The sequence below is a fragment of the Spermophilus citellus genome (genome assembly GCF_964194105.1).
Source record: "Spermophilus citellus genome assembly, chromosome: 14".
Classification (NCBI taxonomy): domain Eukaryota; kingdom Metazoa; phylum Chordata; class Mammalia; order Rodentia; family Sciuridae; genus Spermophilus; species Spermophilus citellus.
The window spans coordinates 39,671,033-39,695,179 of NC_138194.1; the positions used below are offsets into that span (position 1 = coordinate 39,671,033).

Genomic DNA, 24,147 nt, shown 5'->3' on the forward strand with positions numbered 1-24,147 from the left:
AATGACTACTGAGTGCCACGTGCTTCATATGCAACTTCATTTTCAAATAACTTGCAAGTTAGCTATTATTATCTACCCCTCTCCCCAGCAGCATCACTTTAAAGATGAAAAAAACAGAGATAAAACAAGCTGAGCAAGTTGATAATAATTTTGATGTCAAAAAGTGGAAGAGTCCAGGTTCAAATCCAGGTCAAGTTCAAACCAAAGATCTTACTCTTACCAAACGGGCTGAGCTATCTGGCTCACAGTTCTCACATTCTATTGGAGAAGAGAGAAATGATTCGTATACTCTGTGTGTGTGTGCGTGTGTGTGTGTGTGTGTGTGTGTGTGTGTGGTATTAGGGAGGGAACCCAGGGACACTCTACCACTGGGCCACATCCCCAGATCTTTTTATTTTTTATTTTGAGACAAGGTTGTGCTAAGGTGCCCAGACTGGCCTCAAACCTGAATCCTCCTACCTCAGCCTCCCAGGTAGCTAGGGTTACAGGTGCACAACACTGTGCCCAACTGCATATTCATCCTTATTCATAATTGTTATGTCAAGTCCTTTACTAGGGTATTGGTTCGTGAAGGGCACTCTATGCCAAGTAATATCTCTCTCCTTAGGGACACTCATGCAGTGTGTAGCACCCAGCAGACACTGAGTAAAGGACAATAAACAGATGTGTGAACAGGGAAGGAGCAAGAGAGCAAATAGACTTGATGAAGAATCATCACCCTCTTTCGAATGGTGATTCTCAACTGTGGGTTTGTTGGTTTTCTAACAAACTCATCTTCATGATAGCTGTGTTTAAAATGTAGTCATGCAGCTTTTCTAACAAATGGTCCTGGAAAAACTGGTTATCCATATGTAGAAGAATGAGACTAGACCATTGTCTCTCTCTTGACACAAAAATAGATCAAAGACCTAGGAATTAGACCAGAAACTATGCGACTTCTAGGAGAAAACACTCCAGCATATAGGCACAAGCAACAGCTTTCTCAACAGGACTCCAAAACTCAGGAAATAATGCCAAGAGTTAACAAATGGGACAATATCAAATTTAAAAGCCTCTGCACAGCAAAGGAAGCAAATGAGAATGTGAACAGAAAACCTACAGAATGGGAGAAAAAAATCTTTGCTAGCTACTCTTCTGACAGAGGATTAATATCCAGAATATCTAAATAATTCAAAAAACTTAACACCAAAAAAACCCTATTTAATAAATGGGGAAATGAATTAAACAGAAACTTCTCAAAAGAAGAAATACAAATGGTCAATAAATATGTGGAAAAAATTTTCATCATTAGCAATTAGGGAAATGCAAATCTAAAATACACAGAGATTTCATCTCACACCAATCAGAATCATCAAGGAGTCATCAAAAGTTCTCTATATGTGTAATATGAATTGTAATGCATTCCACTTTCATATATAAATAAAAAATAATAATTAAAAAAAGAAGTCACCAAGAATATAAATAATAATAACTGCTCAAGAGGATGTGGAGAAAAAGGAACACTTATACTTCTGGAGGAATTGTAAATCTGTACACCACTATGGAAATCAGTATGGAGTTTCCTCAAAAGACCAGGCATGGAAACATTGTATGACCCAGCTATACCACTCCTCAGTATTTATCCTAGAAAATTAAAGTCATCTTACTACAGTGATACCTGCACACCCATGTTTATAGCAGCACAATTCACAGTAGCCAAACCATGAAAACAGTCTACACACACACACACAAGGGAGTTTTTTATTCAACCTTACAGAAAAATGAAATTATGTCATTTGCAGGAAAGTGGATGGAAATTGATAATGTTATGTTAAGTGAAATAAGCCAAACTCAGAAGGCCCAAGGGTTGTATATTTTCTCTCATAGGTATAAGCTAGAGAGAAAAAAAATAAAGAAAAGAAAAGGGGGGAGTCATGAAAATCAAAGGGAGATCAAAAGAGGAAATACTAGGAATGACATTGGCCAAGTTATATTGTTATATTTTGTGCATATACTAATGTGCAACAACAAATCACTTCATTATGTACAACTATAAATCACCATAATAAAAAAAAACTATGGGGAAAAAAAGGCAAAACCCCCACCCCCACTCCCCAAAATATAAAATATAGTCATGATTTTAGGCACTATCAGAACAAATCAACAGAAAGAAATATGAAAGCCAGTGATTTATATAAACCTAAATTTGTCCCATTTTACACTGTTGAATATGGTCAATTTCCCAGATGCAGAAATTATGATAAACGCAGCAGCATTAGGTAACTGGTCTAATATTGTAACAATTTTTTTCTTGAAGCGATTCAGAAGCAGAGATTATATTTTGAGCCTTCCCAAAATTGATAGCCATTTAAACAGCAAATAGACTGAAATTTACAATGGGTGTAAACTTTCACTTCAAAAATGAAACCCAATACCACACAACAACTCCCATTCTTTAATATCATAAATATAATAAACGTAAAAATTCAGTGGAAGGAACTCAACTATGAAGAAGTGTTAAAACCTTTTGGAAATATTATATTATGAATAAATGATAGCCCAAATACAGTTACAGCCTTCAATGAGGGAAGGCTTATCATTTCACTTGGACTTCAGTATTCTGTCTCACTGGGTTAAATTTTCCTAGAGACTTCAGAGATTTGACCGAGAAGCAAAGGCCAAGCAATTCTATTTGGAAAATGGTTTGTTCCCCAGCAAACATATACTTATGGTGTGTGGTGGTTGTATTTTATGTGAAGGTTTGAGCTGGGAAGGGTGATCTTATTTATTGCATGAACACCCTTGTCAAAACCCCTTTGCTGCTATATATGGGAAACAAGGAATGGAGTCCTAAGCTGTGTTTAAATCTGTGTGCTAAATTTTAATACTCAAGATCAAGTTTATGTTAGTATAACTTGTCCCAGATTTAAATGCATCTTTCTGGTTTATCTCTTCATTTAAGTAAAGTAGATAGCCCACCAGCATTAAGGTGTGTATTGGTTCATGGTTATAATAAGCAATGCAAGAAAAATAGGTAGGGAGGTCAAATCACCCAGACAAATCGCAAGACACTAAGTGGGAGGCAAGGTCAAAACCCAGGAGACTCACCACTGAAGGACAAGAAGCAACCAAGGAAAGAGGAAAGGAGTTACCCCAGTACTAGGAGGAAAACCAGGGGAGCACATGGGGAATCTGAAGGGCAGTAAGAGCTACACAGCCAAAAGAGCAGAAAAAGACTGAGCAAGTATTGACCCTGGAGTGAGACGTGCACAGTGTGGGAAAGGAGACAGAGGGCAGGGACGAGACAGTGAACCAGCTGAGCAGCACAGGAAGACACAGCCTGGCCACCAAGTCAAGCTGTCTCCACACTGCTGTGTCCCATCTGCTATAGCATGCACCTGAGAAATTTGCTAGCATTGACGAATAATGAAATATGCAAGGGACATATTCTCAAAAGGAAGGAAGAAAGAAAAGGGAGGGGGAGTAAGAGAGAAGAAAGGAAAAGAAAAGTAGAAGTGATTTAATATCCCTTTTTGAGTTAGCAGACTATTTCTGAAACCCAGGAAAGCCACAGTGGTAGCAAACCTTTGTGGGGCAGGTGAAGCGGGGGGGACATTGGTAGAAATGAAACTAAGAAATTAGGAAAACTCCTAAGAGATTGGAAGACAGGAAAAGAGATGGAGGAAGGAGCTCAGGGCAGGAGGAAACAGACCCTGGGAGAGGCTTGGTGCAGCTGGAAGGAGGCCACCTTCTCATTGCCAGCTGGACTCCTGGCGTGGGTGTAGGTAAATTGTAGTAGAGAGTGGGAAGTTTCCAGAAAGCACACTGATGACCTCAGTTTTCTCAGTGAGTCATGAGGTGAGGTTGTCCAAGGGGCATAAGGGAAACAGAAATCAAGAATGCACCTTTAAAGGAGTAGTGAGGTCTAAAATAGTCACTCAATAAGCAACACTGAAGGGTCGAGTATGATTCCATCTGAACCCAATGGAAGCCAAAGGGCAACCATGCACCCAGCACTGTGCTGAGTGTGTTTTACCCTTCACCAAAATTAGTGTGCCTCACCAACAGAACTTCCCAACCGCCAAAGAAGGAGCCACGTTTAAATTATATTAGGATCTTGAAGAAGCCATTGATTCTGACATGATAGCTTTTTAAAAAATTGGTTTGGACTATAATTGTGTATTTATTGTGCTCTCATAGTATATAGTTGTGTGTGTGTGTGTGTGTGTGTGTGAGAGAGAAAGAGAGAGAGAGAGAGAGAGAGAGAGAGATTTAACAACCATTCATTCAACTTAAATTTGATGAGTGTCTTCTTTGTGCAAAAACTAAGCCAGATACTGGAGAAGCAAAAATAGATAAAGCAATAAAGCGTCTGCCATCGTGGAGTAAAGAGTTTGATGGTTAATATGAGAAGACATTCATGCTAATGTAAAACTATGATATGATTAGTGCTGTAAAGGACAGTCCACAGAGCTTTGAGAACATGCAATTGACACAAGCGAGGGACGACTGATTTCATCCCACCTCATGTCACCCATCAGTGTATCCTGTCCTCCCTCACTACATTACATATTTCTTTGAAGGATGGACGTTATTGTCTGCTTCTCTCTCTTCACAGCGCTTCAGTCAGAACCATACACATAACAGGTGCTCAATATGTGCTGAAGGACCACACAGGTGCCATGGGACAGTCATGGTGACAGGAGGCATCAGCCTTACCTTTACTGAAAAACTACAGATGGACATCTATGGTGATAATAGAATATTCCCATAATTTGGTAGGGGCAATGGACAGATTTGGTGTCTGGTGAGAGTGTCTTGATCTTGGGCCTCGCAGTTTTAATATCTGTAAGCAGTTTTCATTTCCCAGGGTAAGGTATTTTGTTGTAGCAGCCTGAACAGACTGAGACTTAACCATAAGTGTGATCATAATGTATGTCGTGTTCTGGGTCTTGCTTTTTTACTTAGCCATGCATTTTGAAGAGTGTTCCATGTCATTGCATACCATTTATTGATCTACTACCTGGTATTCCATAATCTATTAATTATTTCTATATTGATGAGCATCTACATTATCTCCAATTTTACCAACAAAAAAGCTTCCCTACCACACAATCCACAAAATTTTCATCAAAAAAAAAACACTGATATAACTAGTCTTTTCTATAGAGTCTTGCACATCAAAGGACTTATTTTATATACTTATGTCTTTTCAATACTTTCTTACCTTGCTCAGAAAGATTGCCTGTTGCTTCTTACATTTGAAAAAAAATTACTCTGGTGATATACAATTAATGAACAAATATATGAAAAAATGTTCAACATCTCTAGCAATGCAAATCAAAACTACTCTAAGATTTCATCTTACTCCAGTCAGAATGGCAGCTATTAAGAATACAAACAACAATAAGTGTTGGTGAGGATGTGGGGGAAAGGGCACACTCCTGCATTGCTGGTGGGACTGCAAATTGGTGCAACCAATCTGGAAAGCAGTATGGAGATACCTTGGAAAACTGGGAATGGAACCACCGTTTGATCCAGCTATTCCACTCCTCAGTTTATGCCCAAAGGACTTAAAAACAACATACTACAGTGACGCAGCCACATCAATGTTTATAGCAGCATAATTCATAATAGCTAAATTGTGGAACCAACCTAGATTTCCATCAGTAGATGAATGGATAAAGAAAATGTGGTTTATATATACACAATGGAATATTACTCAGCATTAAAAGAGAATAAAATCCTGGCATTTGCAGGTAAATGGATGGAGTTGGAGAATATAATGCTAAGTGAAGTTAGCCAGTCCCAAAAAACCAAATGCTGAATATTTTCTCTGATATAAGGATGCTGATTCATAATGGGGATGGAGGGGGCATGGGAAGATTAGATGAACTCTAGATAGGGCAAAGGGGAGAATAGATGAACTTTAGTTAGGGCAAATGGGTAGGAAAGATGGTGGAATGAGATGGATATCATTATCATAAATACATGTATGAAGACACAAATGGTGTGACTCTACTTTGTGTACAACTTGAGACATGAAAAAATATGCTCTATAAATGTAATATGAATTGAATCGCATTCTGTTCTCATATATAACAAATTAGAATAAATAAAATAATAAGACAAAAAACAAAATCTCAATATTCTTGGTTCAAGAGAGAAATAAAAGAAAAAATACAATAAAATCAGTGATTTAGTCATATTTCTACTAATATACAGAACTAAAATTACATGGTTTCATTCCCTTCTACTCCTGATTCATTCAATCCCATATCTACTATCTGAGCTATAACAAAACCTCCTCAAATTCTGCTACAGCAATATTTCTAGGACACCATTTAATCTGATCAATATAATGCCTGGAATATACTAGTCATAAAAATTATTAGTTATACCTACAACCCAACAACAAAATAAAACAAACACCCCAACTCAAATATGGGCAAAGTACTTGAATAGACACTTCTCAAAAAAAATTTTTTGCAAGTTCTACAAATGACTAAGAAACATATAAAAAGATGTTCAACATCACTGGTTATTAGGGAAATGCAAATTGAAACCACAGTAAAATACTACTGACAGCACTAGAATGGCTAGGATGAAAAAGGCTTGATGGGGGCTGGGGTTGTGGCTCAGCAGTAGAGCACTCGCCTAGCATGCACGGGGCCCTGGGTTCAAACCTCAACACCACATAAAAATAAATAAACAAAATAAATGTATAAAAAAAGGCTTGATGAAGATGTGAAGAAACTGGGGTCCTCACACATTGCTGGTGGGGATATAAAATAATGCACACTCTATGGAGAACAGCTTGGTGGTTCCTCAAAAATAAAACATAAATTAACCACATGATCCAACAATTCCACTCCTTGGTATATATCCCAAAGAATTAAAAGCAGGGATTTGAGCAGATACTTATACACTAGTATAGATGTCATGGCAGCATTGTTCACAACAACCAAAAGGTGAAAAAAACCCAATTTTCATCAACAGATGGATAGATGGGCTAAATGTGGTATATACATACAGTGGAATATTATTCTGCTCTCAAAGGGCAGGAAATTCTAACATATTACAATGGGAGGAACCTCAAAGATATTACACTGGGCAAAAATCAGCCAGATGCAAAAGAAGAAATACGGTATGATTCCACTTACATGAGGTAATTAGAGTAGTCAAATTCATAAAGGCTGAAAGCAAATAGAGGTTGCCTGAGGATGGGGAATGGAAGAATGTGGAGCTAGTATTTAACAGATAGTTTCTATTTGGGATGATAAAAAAACCTTTCTGGAAATGATAATGGAGATGATAGTACAACTTTGTGACTGTACTTAATCACACACTTAAATGTTTAAAATGCAAATTTTATGTCATATACATATATGTGCATATATATGCATGTGCATACACACATATACATGTGCATATGTATACATATACATATATATAACATATATATATATGGATAAGAAATCCAAAAATGTTAAAGCTTGGAAATTAAATACGGGTATGACTGTATGAATAAATGTCACCTTTCTTCTTAAAACTCTTCAATGGCTCCCATTTTCTCCCAATCAAATCCCTCTCACTGTAGCCTCGCTTTTAATGGACTGGACCCTGAATGCGTTCTCCTATGTCTGTCCCTCGGGAATCCTATGCTCTAGCCTAGGCAAACAGCTTGTGATTTTCCTTCTATGCATTGCTTTTACTTGCACAGGTCCAGCTCTGGGATGCTACTCTCAGCTCCCACCATCCAGCTGAACAATCCCTTCTCATGCATTTTGGCTAAGCCACCTCTAGAGAATTTTCACCAACACCATTTCATCCCTTATCCTCCACCAGGAAAATGACCTCTCTCTCTAGAGTGTGCTGTCTGTCTCTCTCTCTCTCTCTCTCTCTCTCTCTCTCTCTCTCTCTCTCTCTCTCCCCACACACACTTTCCCCTATATAGATGATCATCACAGACAATATAACATTTAATACCCTATTTATAGGTCTGTCTTCCTGTATTGCACCAGGGGGACTTTGTCTTATTTATGTACATGCTTAAACTCTCTGGCTCTAGCTAAGTGACCTTGGGCAAGATATTTAAACTTTTTTTAGGTATAAGCTTCATCTTTCATACAATGGGAATAATAATAGTCTCTGTGTCATCGACCAGTTATGAGGAATAAATGAAATCATGCATGTGAAATGCTTAGCAGAGAGGCTGATACACAATAAACAATAAAATGTTTGGAGAAAGGAAGTGCATAACTAGTAACAATTGTTCAGTCATTGAAGGCCTCAACGTTTAAGGTCAAGAGTTTGCAAGAAGAATGAATAACTTAATCACAGACATTTATTTAGAAAGACATATGGAAAAGAGGAATGCCTAGAAGAAGGAGCGAGACCAGGGAGCTTCTTTGGACCTGTATACCATAATGCAGTTGAAATATTTCCACGGATGTCCAAAGTTTCACATTTCTCTTACCCTCCCTCCAAAACCAGCCAGATCCCACTTCAGAAATCTTTGTAACTGGAAAGCATAGTCCTTCCGGAAAATAAAAACAAAAGCAAAAATTCAATGAAACAGATAAGAAAGGCTTATCATAATTTTGGCTTTAATACCAAAGCAGTAGAAGACCTTCCTATTTAGGAAGATAGAGTAGTTCTCTTGTAGACTTTGGAGAAATTCCAGAATGAGTTTTCTGTAATGATGAATTTACACAAAAATGTTGATGAACTACCTTCACTCCTGGAGATTAAATCAGTAAGTATCCCTTTTCCAACTCAGGCTGAATTTGGGTGTAAATTCTTTTCTCATTTTTGGTGCTGGGGCAGGGTGGGGGGTTGTGCCAGGGATTGAACTCAGGGACACTCGACCACCGAGCCATATCCCCAGCCCTATTTTGTATTTTATTTAGAGACAGGGTCTCACTGATTTGCTTAGCACCTTGCTTTTGCTCTGACTGGCTTTGAACTAGTGATCCTCCTGGCTCAGCCTCCTGAGCTGTGGAGATTATAGGCATTTACTACCTCTCCCAGCTGGGTATGAATTCTTTACAGGAGTGAACACTCCTGGAATATAGTTGACAGTGGAAAAAGAAATTATATGACACATGCACATCATTCCTTATAAGGCAAAATTCACTCAGTGAACATCAGCAGTGTCCTGATAACTATACCCAATTTCCATGCTGTTCCATTAAAGCTGTGTCCATACCCTGCCCCAGGGATGGAGCTTGTGACTCAGGCCTAAGCCATTAGCACATGTCATTTCCCTCTCCATTGATGTTCATGGATTGTACTTGACCTAGTCAAAGCCAATGATTCAAGGACATTTTTCACTGCATAGTCTGAAAATAAGAGACGCAGATCTAAAACATAAGGTAATGAATGGTTCACACAGCTCTTTTTGGTGTCCATAAGGTTCAAACTGAAATCAACATAATGAAAAGCAGAACACAGAAATAAAAATAAAAATGACCAGGTGCCACTGATATGCTGAAGTCCCAAATGGAGTTAGACCTGGAGCTAACCCTCCTCTTTTCAGCTTCTGCCAATCAATCAATCAATTCCTTTTATGACTAAGCCAGTTTGGGTTGGGTTTTTCTGTAACTGCAACTCAATAACCCCAACTGGCATTCATCAAAGCTACCCTTTCCAAATAGAAGCTCTACACTCTGATTCCACAAAAAAGATAACTGGTCTCTCTAGAGAATTTGCATGTGAATGAATCGGGCACATTCAAGAGGGCTTTGTGTCTGGGTAAAGGAATCGCTCCTTTAAGGATGCCCGTGGTTCGCATTTCTGTGTGGGCCAGGAAACTTCTATAAATTTCACCTGTTGACACATTTTCTTTGCAAGCATTTGTGCTACTAAAGGGGGAGGAGCCGGAAACAGAGGTGGAGAAGGGGAGGCATGAGGCAAAATATGAATGATTATACAGGAAGCAATATAGCTGACGGCTGTTTAGCAAAAAGGCTGGCATGTGGGCACATGCGGTGTGAATTCATGCTGGAGGAACTAATCAGGCAACGTTATCTGATCAGGAACAACAAGCAAAAGAAAGAATCTCTTTCCTATTCCTTTGATTTGATATGTCTGAAAGCCCTTAGGTGTCGAGCCGATATTGGAAGTATCCAAAAACCCTGATTTCAGATGGTGTTCACATCGGGAGCTGGGAGCTGGGTTGTTTTCCAGTCAACAGATGTCATTTCATTTTCAGAATAAGGCTGGATTTTTGTTCGGTGAAATTCAGGGCAGGTTCTGGGTTGAATACAAAAGTCAAGCATGCTGAAGCTTGAAGGTAAAGACAAGGGAGTTTTCTTAAGTCTTTCTGAGTAATAGAAGCTGTCCCTGGGGAAGAGGAGGTGGTTGGAGCCAAAGCAGAGTATATGAGGTTACTGCATCTATGAAAAGAAAAAGCCCCAAGCCATACTCTGAATAGTCCATAGAAGAAGGCAGGGTGTGCAAGTCTGGGACTCTGACATTGGCCTAGGTACGAAGCTTGCTTCCATCCCTAACTGGCTCCATGGCCTTAGACAAATTAATTTATCTCTCAGAATTTGTTTCCTCGTCTGTAAACCTAAATTAGATTCTTGGGATTAGTAAATTAGCTAAATTATATTAAGGCTGGTAGAATCCACTCTAAGAAGTTTCATTTACACAGTCAACAGCAGTCTGAAAATATTGAATGGAAAAATTCCAAAATCAAACAACTCATAAATTTACATTACACGCTTTTCTGAGGAGCATGATGAGATCTAGCACTGTCCTGCTCCTTCCTGCCTGAAATATGAGTCACTTCTTTGTCCAGTGTGTTCACCCTGTATGCACTACCTACCTATAAAGCACCTAGTAACTGTCTTGGTTTTCAGATAGACTATCATGGTTGCACAGAGTCTGTACTTAAGCAAGCTTTAGTTTACTAAATAATGGCTCCAAAGTGCAAGACTAGTTATGCTGGCCATTTTTTATAGTATATTGTCATAAAGTATTCCATTTTACCATTAGTCCAAGAGTTCATATTTATTGTAACTAATTTATAAATTAAACATCATCCAAGGAAGGTAAGTATAGAAAAAAACAGGGCTTAGTGGTAGAGCTCTCACCTAGCACGTGCGAGGCCCTGGGTTCTATTCTCAGCACCACATAAAAATAAATAAATTAAATAAAGGTATTAAAAAAGAAAAAAAATAGGTAGGATTCAGTATTATCCACAATGTCAAACATCTCATGGGAATATTTTTATTAATTTTTAAATTTGTTTTAATTAGTTATACAAGACAGTAGAATGCACTTTGATACACCATATAAAATGGAGTATAATTTCTCATTCTTCTGGTTATACATGATATAGAATCACACTGGTCATATAGTTATATATGTACATAGTGTAACAAAGTCTCATTCATTCTACTATCGTTCCCACTACTCTCATACCTCCTCCTCCATTCACTCCCTTCTACCTAAAGTCACTCTATTCTTCCCTAGCTCCTCATCCTCATTGTGAATTATCATACACATATCAGAGAAAATATTAGGCCTTTGGTTTTGGGGGACTAATTTTTTTCACTTAGTATGATATTCTCCAGCTCCATCCATTTGCCAGCAAATGCCATAATTTCATTCTTCTTTGAGGTTGAGATAATATTCCATCCTATCTATCTATATCTATCTATCTCTCTCTCCTCTCTCTCTCTCTCTCTCTCTCTCTCTCTATATATATATATATATATATATATATATACACACACACACATACACACACACACACACACACACACAATCACATTTTTTAATCCATTCATCTTTTGAAGGGCATCTAGGTTGGTTCCATAGTTTGGCTATTGCAAATTGAGCTGCTATAAACATTGATGTGGTAGCGTCACTGTACTATGCTGCTTTTAAGTCCTTTGGGTATAGACTGAAGAGAGGGATAGCTGGGTCAGATGGTGGTTCCATTCCAAGTTTTCTAAGGAATCTCCACACTGCCTTCCACAGTGATTGCACCAATTTGCAACTCCATCAACAATGTATGAGTGTATCTTTTCCCCCACATCCTTGCCAACATTTATTGTTGCTTATATTCTTGATAATTGCCATTCTGACTGCAGTGAGATGAAATCTTAGAGTAGTTTTGATTTGCATTTCTCTAATTGCTAAATATGGTGAACAGTTTTTCATTTATTTGTCGATTGATTGTATTTCTTCTTCTGTGAAGTGACTGTTCAGTTCTTTAGCCTATTTATTGATTGGGTTATTTGCGGGTTTTTTTTTTTTTTGGTGTTAAGTTTTTTGTGTTCTTTATATTTCCTGGAGATTAATGCTCTATCTGAGGTTCATGTGGTAAAGATTTTCTCCCATTCAGTAGGCTCTCTCTTCATGTTATTGATTATTTACTTTGCTAAAAAGAAGCTTTTTAGTTTGAATCCATCCTATGTATTGATTCTTGATTTTACTTCTTGTACTTAAGAATCTTGTTAAGGAAGTCAGATCCTAAATGACATGGTGAAGATTTGGGCTGACTTTTTCTTCTATTAGGTGCAGAGTCTCTGGTCTAGTGCCTAAGTCTTTGACCCACTTTGAGTTTCTTGCAGGGTGAGATATAGGGGTTTAATTTCATTTTGTTACATGTGGATTTCCAATTTTCCCAGCACCGCTTATTGACTAGGCTATCTTTTCTCCAGTGAATGTTTTTGGTGCCTTTATCTCATACGAGATAATTATATTTATATGGGTTTGTCTCTGTGTACTCTATTTTGTGCCATTGGTCCATATGTCTGTTTGGGTGCCAATACCATCCTCGTTTTGTTACTATGGCTCTGTAGTATAGTTTAAGGTCTGGTATTGTGATATCTCCTGCTTCACTCTTCTTAATAAGGATTGCTTTAGCTATTCTGGGTCTTTTATTTTTCCAAATGAATTTCATGAGTGCTTTTCCTAGTTCTATGAAGAATGTCACTGAGATTTTAATAGGAATTGCATTAAATCTGTATAACACTTTTGGTAGCATGGCCATTTTGACAATATTAATTCTGCCTATCCAGGAGCATGGGAGATCTTTCCTTCTTCTAAGGTCTTCTTCAACTTTCCTTCTTTAGTATTCTGTAATTTTCATTGTAGAGGTCTTTTATCTCTTTTGTTAGATCGAGTCCAAGGACTTTCTTTCTTTCTTTCTTTCTTTCTTTCTTTCTTTCTTTCTTTCTTTATTTATTTTGAAACTGCCATGAATGGAGTAGTTTTTCTAATTTCTCTTTTCAGTGGATTCATCACTAAAGTATAGGAAGACTTTTGATTTATTGGTATTGATTTTATAACCTGATATTTTGCTGAATTCATTTATGATTTTTAGAAGTTTTCTGGTAGAATTTTTGGCTCTTTGAAATATAGAATCATGTCATTGGCAAATAATGATAGTCGGAGTTCTTCTTTTCCTGTTTGTAGCTCCTTAATTTCTTTCGTCTGTCTAATTGCTCTGGCTAGGGTTTCCAAGTCCATGCTGAATAGAAGTAGTAAAAGAGGGTATCCTTGTCTTGTTCTAGTTTTTAAAGGGAATGCTTTCAAATTTTTCTCCATTTAGATGATGTTGGCCTTGGGTTTAGCATTGATAACTTTAATAGTGTTGCAATATGTTCCAATTATTTCTAATTTTTCTAGTGTTTTGAACATAAAGGGATGCTGTATTTTATCAAATGCTTTTTCTGCATCTATTGAGATGATCATATGATTCTTATCTTTAAGTCTACTGATGTGATGAATTACGTTTATTAATTTCTGTTTGTTGAACCAACCTTGCATCGCTGGGATGAACTCTACTTGATCATGGTACACTGTCTTTTTAATATGTTTTTGTATGTGATTTTCCAGAATTTTATTGAAAATTTTTGCATCTATTTTCATCAGGAATACTAGTCTGAAGTTTTCTTTGTGTGTCTTTGTCTGGTTTTGGTATCAGGATGATATTAGCCTCATAGAATGAATTTGGAAGTATTCTCTCCTTTTCTATTTTATGGAATACTTTGAGGAATATTGCTGTTAATTCTTCTTTGAAGTTATTGTAGAACTTGGCTGAGAATCTGTCTGGTCCTGGGCTTTTCTTGGTTGGTAGGCTTTTGATGGCGTTTTCTATTTCATTACTTTTAATTGATCTGTTAAATCGTGTGTGCCCTCCTGATTCAGTTGGGTATGGTCATGTGACTCTAGAAATTTGTTGATGTCTTCAAGGTTTTCTATTTTACTGGAGTATAAATTTTCAAAATAGTTTCTAATTATCTTCTGTATTTCAGTCATGTCCATTGTGATGTTTTGTGATATTTCCTTTTTACCAGTTATTTTAATAATTTGAGTTTTCTCTCTTTTTCTCTTCATTACTTTAAGTGGGGGTTTATCAATTTTATTTATTTTTTCAAAGAACCAATTTTTTGTTTTGTCAATTTTTTCAATTGTTTCTTTTATTTCAATTTCATTGAGTTCAGCTCTGATTTTTTTTTTAATTTTTTATTGATTATTTAAAGCATTACATAGCTCATGATATATCATCTTTCTTACATTAGACTCAAATTGTGTTTTGAACTCCCATTTTCACCCCAAATATAGATTGCAGAATCACATCTGTTACATATTCACATTTTTACATAATGCCATATTAGTGTCTGTTGTATTCTGCTACCTTTCCTAACCCCTACTATCCCCCCTCCCCTCCCCTCCCCTCCCATCTTCCCTCTCTATCTCCCCTGCTGTTGTTCAATTCTCTCCCTTTTTTTTTCCCTCCCCCTTGCCCCTCATAGCCTCTTATAATTTTATGTATCAGCTCTGATTTTAATAGTTTCCTGTCTTCTACTGTTTTTGGTGTTGATTTGTTCTCATATTTCTAGGGCTTTAAGTTGTAATGTTATTTTAATTTATTGTAATGTTATTTAATTTATTTGTTGACTTTTTATTCTTTTAATGAATGAACAATGAACTTTCCTCTTAGCACTGCCCTCATGATGTCTCAGAGATTTTGATAAGTTGTATCACTATTCTCATTTACATCTAAATCTTTTAAAGACTTTTTATTTTTATTTATTTATTTTTTTTTTTGGTTATAGTTGGACACAATACCTTTATTTTTATTTATTTATTTATATGTGGTGCTAAGGATCGAACCCAGGGCCTCACACATGCTAGGCAAGTGCTCTACCACTGAGCCACAACTCCAGCCCTCTAAATATTTTTTTATTTCATCCCTGATTTCTTCTTTATCCATTCATCACTCAATAGCATATTATTTAGTCTACAGGTGTTACAATAGCTTCTATTTTTTATTCTATCATTGACTTCTAATTTCATTCCATGATGATCTGATAGGATGCAGGGTATTATCTCTATTTTTGTGTATTTGATAAGAGTTGCTTTATGGCATAAGATATGCCATGTGCTACTGAGAAGAAAGTGTATTCACTTGTTATTATTTATACATATGTTAAGTCTATATTATTGATTGTATTATTTAGATCTAGAGTTTCTTTGTTCAGTTTTTATTTGTAAGGTGAGGTACTGGAAATCTTGAGGGATACTGTAAGTCTGCAGGGTAGAATTTTTGCTGCCTTAGATCCATACTGCTAGATGGGAAAACACACGAACAACATGAGAAACCAAGGGAATAAAGAACCCCAAGCAAACCAACATGCTCCAATAACAGAATCCACTGACAAAACAGTAGAAGAAATGTCAGAAAAGAAGTTTAGAATGTATATAGTTAAACTGATCTGTGAAGTGTAGGAGAGTATAAGGAGTGAAATCAAAGAAAAAGTACAAGAAGTGAAAGGTTACTTCAATAAAAAGTTAGAGGTTTTGGAAAAAAAACACAGAAATTCTCAAAATGAAGGAATCAATAAACCAAATTGTAAATTCAATAGAAAGCATCACCAACAGACTAGATCCCCTTGGAAGATAGAACCTCAGGCAATGAAGATAAATTATACAATCTTGAAATAGGGTTGACCATGCAGAGAAAATGATAAGAAACGATCAACAGAACATCCAGGAATTATGGGATAATATGAAAAGGCCAAATTTAAGAGTTATCAGGAGAGATGAAGGAGCCGAGACCCAAACCAAAGGAATGTACAATCTTTTCAATAATATAATATCAGAAATTTCCCAAACCTAAAGAATGAAATGGAAAATCAAATACAAGAGACTTACAGAACCCCAAATGTACAAAATTACAGAGGACCCACACCAAGACTACGTTATAATGAGAATGACTAACACAGAGAATAAAAATAAAATCTTTTTTTAAAATTTTTTTAGTTGTTGATAGACTTTTATTTTATTTATTTATATGCGGTACTGAGAATTGAACCCAGTGCCTCACACATGCCAGGCGAAAGTGCTACCGCTGAGCCCCAGCTCCAGCCCCTAAAGATAAAATCTTAAAGACCATGAGAGGAAAAGACTAAATTACATATAGGGGGAAAACAATTTGGATCTCAACTGATTTCTCAGCCCAGACCCTCAAAACTATGAGGTCCTGAAAAAATGTATTTTAAGCCTGAAAGAAAATGGATGCCAACCAAGAATTTTATAGCCAGCAAAATTAAGTTTCAGATTTGAAGATGAAATAAAAACTTCCCATGATAAAACAAAAGTTTAAAGAATTCACAACTAGAAAGCCCGCACTACAGAACATTCCCAACAAAATATTCCATGAAGATAAAGTGAGAAGAAAATAGAAGTGAAAACTAGCAAAGAGACGAACAATGCTAAAGAAACAGTTAATCAAAGGAGAAATCAAGTCAAATTAAAAACCAGAAATAAAACAAATGACCAGGAACACAAATCATATCTCAATAGTAACCTTGAATGTTAATGGCCTAAACTCATCAATCAAGAGACACAGACTGGCAGATTGGATTAAAAACCAAAACCCAACAGTATGCTGTCTCCAAGAGACTCACCTCACAGGCAAAGACATCCTCAGACTAAAGGTGAGAGGATGGGGGAGAGCATACCATTCACATGGATTGTGCAAACAAGCAGGGGTTTCTAACCTCATATTAGACAAAGTGGATTTCAAGCCAAAGTCAATCAGAAGAACAAAGAAGGACATTTCATACTGATTAAGGGAATTATACATCAGCAAGACATAACAATCATAAATATGTATGTTCCCCAAAATGGAGCATCTACATACATCAAACAAACCCTTCTCAATTTCAAGAATCAATAGATCACAACACAATAACCCTGGGTGACTTTAACACAACTCTCTCTCATGGGAATTCTGAAACATGTCCCTCATGAATATAGAGGACCCACTGTGAATGGCAACAGCACCATATCTCTTAACCTGTGGAGATACATTGAATATGGAGGTGTAAGTATCTAGACATTAAGACATTTATTCGTTCATTTGACAGGATGAGGAGTTGAATTTAGTTTTTATTAATGTGATTTTTCTCTAGAATATCAACAGAAAAATATCCATCCATTTGAAGCCAAATTTCTGCATTTCTCCAGGCTCCTCTAAGCCCAGCAAAACCCTTATCACTAGACTGCTGAACAACTAGCTCTATATCAGACTAGTTAGTTACATATAAACCTAAATCAAAACATTTTCATTATACCATCAGTTGCTCAAGAACAAAGTTTAAGTTTTAGTCCTCTTTGTAGGTCAATTACATAGAGCAATACTTGTTTCTAGAATATATAAAGAGCCCTTAATACTCAATAGTTGGAAAACCAAACACTCAAAAACAATGGACAAAAGATTGGAATTTAAACCAAGAAACACAGACAGTGCACTGGATGTCATGGCATAAATCTGTAATCCCAGCTACTCTGGAGACTGAGGCAGAAGAACTGCAAGAATTACAGATGGGACAATTTAGCAAGACCTTCTCTCAAAATAAAAAATAAACAAAAAGGGATGGGGATAGAGTTGAGCAGTCAAGCATACCTGAGTATGCAAATCAATTCCCAATACTGCAAAATAAAAAAAAGAAAGATAGTATAAGCATGTGAAAAGACATTATGCACCATTAGACATTAAGAAAAGGCAACATACCACAGCACACATTTTACAAGAGTTACAAAGACCAACCATATCAATTGTTAGTGAAGATATGGAGTAACTAGAACTGTCATGTAGGAATTTAAAATTGTACAATCAAATGAAAACCTGTTCACTTTCTTAAAAGATCAGATGTATTACTACTCTATGAGGCAGGCTTTCTGCCTCTAAATATTTATCCAACAAAATCGAAAACATGTCACCAGGTGCAGTGGTGCACACCTGTAATCCCAGTGACTCGGAAGGCTGAGGCAGGAGGATCTCGAGTTCAAAGCCAGCCTTAGCAAAAGTGAGGTGCTAAGCAACTCAGTGAGACCTTGTCTCTGAATAAAATACAAAATAGTGCTGGGATGTGGCTCAGTGGTTGAATGGCCCTGAGTTCAATACCCAGTACCCCCCCCCCTGCAAAACAAAAAGAAAAAAAAACATGTCCAAATAAAGACTTGTATAAGAATGTTCATTGCAGTCTTATTTGTAACATTCAAAACAGAAACAAAAGTCCATCAAGAGTCAAATAGATAAACAAACTCTATGATGTCCACAAGATTAAATAGTGCTCATCTCTAAAAAGGAATGAACTCTTGAAACACAAAGAGCATGGAAGAATCACAAAATAATTACACTGAGCCAAAGACGCCAGACCCAAAAATAAAAAGAGTATGTACTATATAAAACCATTTACATCAAATTCTACCAAATGCAAACTGATATAAGAGAGAGCAGACACAAGTTTGCCTGGAGAAGACCGGATGAGGCATAGAGAGTCAGAGAACAGTGGATGGGGAAAGTCCATGAGGTTAGAGTGATGGATAGATACACCACCTTGAGTGGTGTGATGATATCACAGGTATATACACATGTCAAAATGAGTAAGTCATGCACTTTTAAAATGTGCAGTTTGTTGAATATCAATTCTACCCTTGACTTTTGTGGCTAATGGGGAGAACAGAATTTGCTGGTTAATTAGAAATATTCCCCACTTATGGTTTATTTTTTATATTATGCTGGCTTGAGTGTGATGTGCCCCCAAGGGTTCACTTATTGCCCCTAAGAATTCACTTAGTCCTGAGTGTAAAAGTGTCAAGCAGGTGGAACCTTGAAGAGATGGGCGTACTTCAAGGTAATCAGGTCCTTTGAGACATGGCCCTTGAAAGGGATCAATGTTGTACTTGCAAGATTCATTTATTCTTTTTTTTTTTTTTAAAGAGAGAGTGAGAGAGGAGAGAGAGAGAGAGAGAGAGAGAGAGAGAGAGAGAGAGAGAGAGAGAATTTTTTAATATTTATTTTTTTTTAGTTCTCGGCGGACACAACATCTTTGTTGGTATGTGGTGGTGAGGATCGAACCCGGGCCGCACGCATGCGAGGCGAGCGCGCTACCGCTTGAGCCACATCCCCAGCCCCCAAGATTCATTTATTCTTGAGAGAGAATATTGTCATAAAGTAAGGCCACCCCAGGTGTTTGGCTCCTTGTAACCTATTGCTGTTTCCCTTTTCTTTCTGCCATGTTGTGATCCAGGCAAGAAGATCCTCACTAGAGTCTGAAAAGATAGTCTTATCTTGGGCCTTAAGCCTGCAAAACTGTGAGCTAAATAAACCTCTTTCCATTATAAAATACCCAGCCTCAAATATTTTGTTATTGCAACAGAAAATTGACTGATACAGCTATCATGTTCTGAGCCATTCTGAACCAGAGAAAGGAAGACAAGGGAAAGAAGATTCCTGGGGATGAATAAGACTTAAGAGAATGATCTGTAGCTCCCACCACAGCTTCTGGCTCATGAGCTTCTCAAACACCAGCCAAGTTTCCATCTCTGGTCTTGATCCCTTAAAGCAAGCACATCTCACCCCACACAATCCCATTTAAACCCTATACTCACTAGAAGCCTCAATGCCAGCTGCCAATGACCTTGCTCGCCAGCCTCAGCCCTGTCTGCCAGACCACTCCTTTCACTTAAGCTCTGCTGGCATTGTGCCCCTCTGAAATTTCAGCCACTGAACAAGTTTCTAGCTAGATCAGTGCTGACCTGACCCAGACCTGGCTCCTGGTGTCATTTTGCTTTCTCTGACATTTTCAGCAGAGTAAAAAATAAATAAATTACTGTATCTGTGTCCCATTAAAAATTACTTAAAATGTCTCCCCAGCCTTTTGAGCAAACACCAATAGAACTTTTTCTCCCAGCAGCCATTCAAAAGAGTTTTTAAGCCTAAGCCATCTTGCAGCTGCCGGGCTCCCCGCCTCCAAGAGCTCAGCACGTTTGTTTGGGTGGCACTCTGGAATCTTCCTAGGTGAAAGGCTGAAACATATAAAGGCATCATAAAGGAATTCTAGAGGGCTTGGGCAGGATTACTCTAAGAATTTTATCCATCCACTTCAAGCCATTTCTTCTGTTGATCTTTAGGATTACTACGGAAACAGCCCAGGCTTTTGCTGATTTATTCCAATATCATCCTTGTTGGTGCATGGTCCTGTGGTACTACAAATGCGAAGGGCTGTTTTTTTATTTCCTCCGGCTGGCTCAAAGTGGGATACTGAACTAAGTACAAAATAAGCCTATATAAGAATGAGAAGATTTACGGATTATAATTGATTCTCATCAACTAAGTTCAGGAGAACAGGGGGAAGCGACTCTCATCTTCTTCCAACATGTGCTCAGGCATGGCCCACAAAGCAGAGTGTATCTCCTCCCTTCATTTAGAGGGAAAATGTGTGCTCATGTGTGTGTGTCTGTCTGTCTGTCTGTGTCTGTCTATCTGTCTCTCTGTGTGTTCTTGGAGTATGCTGGCTTCACCTGGCTTGGTCAGTGGAAACTGTGCTATCTGGAGAGATTGCTAATAAATCAAGAGAATATTGAAGAGGCGAGGTGGAGCGTAGAAAGTGCCAGAGGTTATCAAAGTTGAATTAAATCACAACAGTGAGATCTGGGCTGTCCGGGGCACTGAAGGCTTTACCTCTTGGGTTCTTGGAGAAGCATTAGCAAAACCATACTGCAGAAAAACATTTTCTGCTGCCAGAATTCTTGGTAGGCAGTCATGTGGGGGTAATTGAGCCTTTGTCTGGCTTCAACTCCCTTCTCACCCTCGCACTCTCTGATTTCTGCCTGAATGGAAAGAACTATCGCTGCAGTTTGGATCTTGGATGATTCTGTGGGGGAGGAGATGTGCTTCCCTATTACGCCAGCAGGCACACAGCCATCTGACAAAGACCCCCCATCCCTGGCTTACCTTTCCCTGCACCAAGAAAGAAAAAAGACAGGGAGGAAGACCAGGTCAGTGATTTGGCTGATGTCAGGCCTTGTGCTGAGGGTGATTTATCCTTCAATGTCTAACTAACGTAATTCTCACATTGCCCCGTACGACAGGAATTATAAACTCCATTTTCACAGGGTAAAGAATCAAGGAGAATAATTTTCAGCATAAATATAAGCTCATGACAATTAAATAAGTTACTGAAAACTCACATCTTCAATATGGTGGGTTTGAGATTGTCTTTCACATCTTTCCAAGGGTGAGGAGTAGACTCTAGTGAGCAGAGGTATGTTGGGCTATGTGAGGTTCAATATTATAAATTATGAGATGGATTCTTGGTGATCAGTGATATCCAGGGCTTAGAGAAACAGAGACAGAGACAGAGAGATCCTGTTCCTGCCTGCATCGGGTCACTACGATATTTTGGTGCCAAGTTTACAAGATAATGGGGACGGATAGACATCTTTTCACTGTAGACTTTCATTTTTTAGGCTTGTGTTTTTTTTAAGATGCTATTGAAGGCCAAGATTTAAGATGTTTAATTCTAGTTGGGACACCAATGAGATAAAAATAGAAAGGCAAATCTGAGTAGCCAATAAAGGAAATCAAAAACAGAATTTGATCCATCTTGAGAGACTCACTGAGTATTTCTGAATTTTTTGAAGTAAGAACCAGGTCACTGCCAGAGTCAAAAGCCTCTTGACTGGGGCTACAGAAGGCAGGGACATGACATGTTTGCCCCAATACTGGCACATGACTGAACTGTATTTCCCAAGCTCCCTTGCGGGGAGACAAGGCCACGGTCCAGGGGAAAACAGGCAGAATTGACACATCAATCTCAGGTCTGGATCATAAAATCACGTGCAATTCACCATGAACCTTTTTTTTTTTTTCCAGCTGGCTGGCACAAGAGACTTCTGAGACCATGTTGAAGCCATTTGTTAGACCTGGTAAAGCCACAGGGAGGAAGGAACCTAGGTTCCTGCAGAACACCGTGCAGGAGACTTGCTCAGCTAGAACAACCAGCCTTGGAGTGTTCTGTGAGCAAGCTGATAAACAGTGCAGGATCTTCTGCTGTGGCAGCTAAGCCCTTCCTTGACCCATATACAAGAGGCTTCTTTTTGCTCACCTTATAGACATGACAATGTAAGGCCCAGAGCACAGGAGCCACAAGAGCAAAAACCCCTCTTCTCAGAAAGGAAGTCTTACCTACTTCTGAACCTCCAGGGATTTTTCTCTCGAACTTTGTGTCCCATCTCCAGGAAATGTGGAGTTTAGAAAGCATTTTCAATGATTTAGAAAGCAGAATTCAATCATGACACCAAGTGGGTACCCTATGGAAAGGTAGAGTCATAAAGTAAAACATTCCTTGTCAGACTGACTGTGGAGAAGACCATAGTAAATTAACCCAAACTGGTGAAGGATAGGGTTTTTATGAAGTTTTATTTCAGTAAATAAAAAGTAGGCTAAATAACTAGAGACTGCCAGAAATTCTCCAAGACCTGTTTCTTGTGAATACAAAAAAAAAAAAAAATTATTGTGGACCTGGCTTCGATTGCTTGGGTGAAAATGTGACATTTAAATTGCTTGAGGGTGTTTAAAATAGTATTTTTTTTTCCCCTTCGATGCTTTAATTTTACCCTTCTTGCAGATGTGTTTAGTCTAGTAATAATTATCTGAGCAATGAGTAAATTTTCATTTTAGCTTCTGTCAAATATTACAAGTTCCAAATGTGTGGCCCTATACTTAATGAGGTTGCATTTCACGTGTTGAACTGGTATTGTTTTGATTCCATGGTGGGAGTAAAGGACATGAAGGGAATAAGTTGCAACCTCGCCTAGATGATGAAGGGTGTGTCTTCTCTTAAGAACAAAAGAAACCCAGAAATAGAAGCAAGCAATGAAGTAAGGATTTTAGACAGGAGGGATTTATACCAAGAGCTTTGGTGCACAGACACTGAAGGCCCTGAGGTCTGACTGGTTTACGTAGTGTAGGTATCCAGGGATGATCACTGGAGCATGATTTATCTGTCAGGAGCAGGATGAGCAGCTCCGAGCTCTTCCCAGGGCTGACTCAGGCATTTATTTGCCCAGGGATGAAAGACAGATGAGACAGGCTGAGCAACCTATCTATCTGCACGGAAACTCTGAAGAACAGTAAAAATGAATGGCTTTCCCTTCTAACACACCAAGGAGACACCCAAATGAGGTGGCAATCTGGTTCTTCAGAGCCAAAAGGCAACATGAGTTGGAGCCATGACCCAGGGTCTTTAAGACATTACAGTTTGTGGGTGACTGGCCCTTTAATAACACTGGGGCCAAAGAAACCTCACCCAGCAGAATTAGTCAGTTTGTTTTAGCAACTGCTTCCCCTGCCCTGGTCTCCCATTACTTGGTCTGCATTCCCCACATGCTGATCCCATCCTCCTCTGAGCCTGCCACGGTTCCCCACTTGGTTTTTATAATCTTCTGGGGAACTCCCAGTACTGAGCCCTGGTGGCCTGCAGGCCACCACTTGGGTCATGGGTGAAATCCAATGCCTTCACCCAGCTTCTCTGGTTGCAACCCTACCTGCCCCAGATTTCAGGCCTGCGTCAGAGGCTGCTTCAGGAGGAGGGAGGGAGGTGACCCTGTTTGGTCGTTCCCAGGCCAGCCTTCCCCAGGCAACTCCAGGCAGCTAAGAATAGTCCTGAATCCAGAAGTTGCTTAGTAAGGTCTCACGCAGAGGGCTGGATGCCCACTATTGGGTAACAGCCTCCCGCAGGTTCAGAGAAATCTCCTTCCATGAGTTAGGATATTTTGGATGCAAGAGATAAAAGCCTGGTTCAAACTAGCTTGAAATACAGGATTCATTAGCTGGGAAATGAAATG

The 24,147-nt window shown here is 38.3% G+C and overlaps 1 long non-coding RNA gene across 1 annotated transcript in view; it reads right to left on the reverse strand.

Annotated features, from left to right (window-relative positions):
* The window catches only part of LOC308633438, an 80,246-nt gene extending 56,307 nt beyond the window's left edge, over positions 1-23,939 (reverse strand). The window contains exons 1-2 of the long non-coding RNA XR_014018784.1: positions 23,848-23,939; positions 22,487-22,611 (exon numbers count right to left, since the gene is read on the reverse strand). This is a non-coding gene — a long non-coding RNA (uncharacterized lncRNA). The remainder of the gene's footprint in view (positions 1-22,486; positions 22,612-23,847) is intronic.
* Positions 23,940-24,147: the final 208 nt, after the last annotated feature.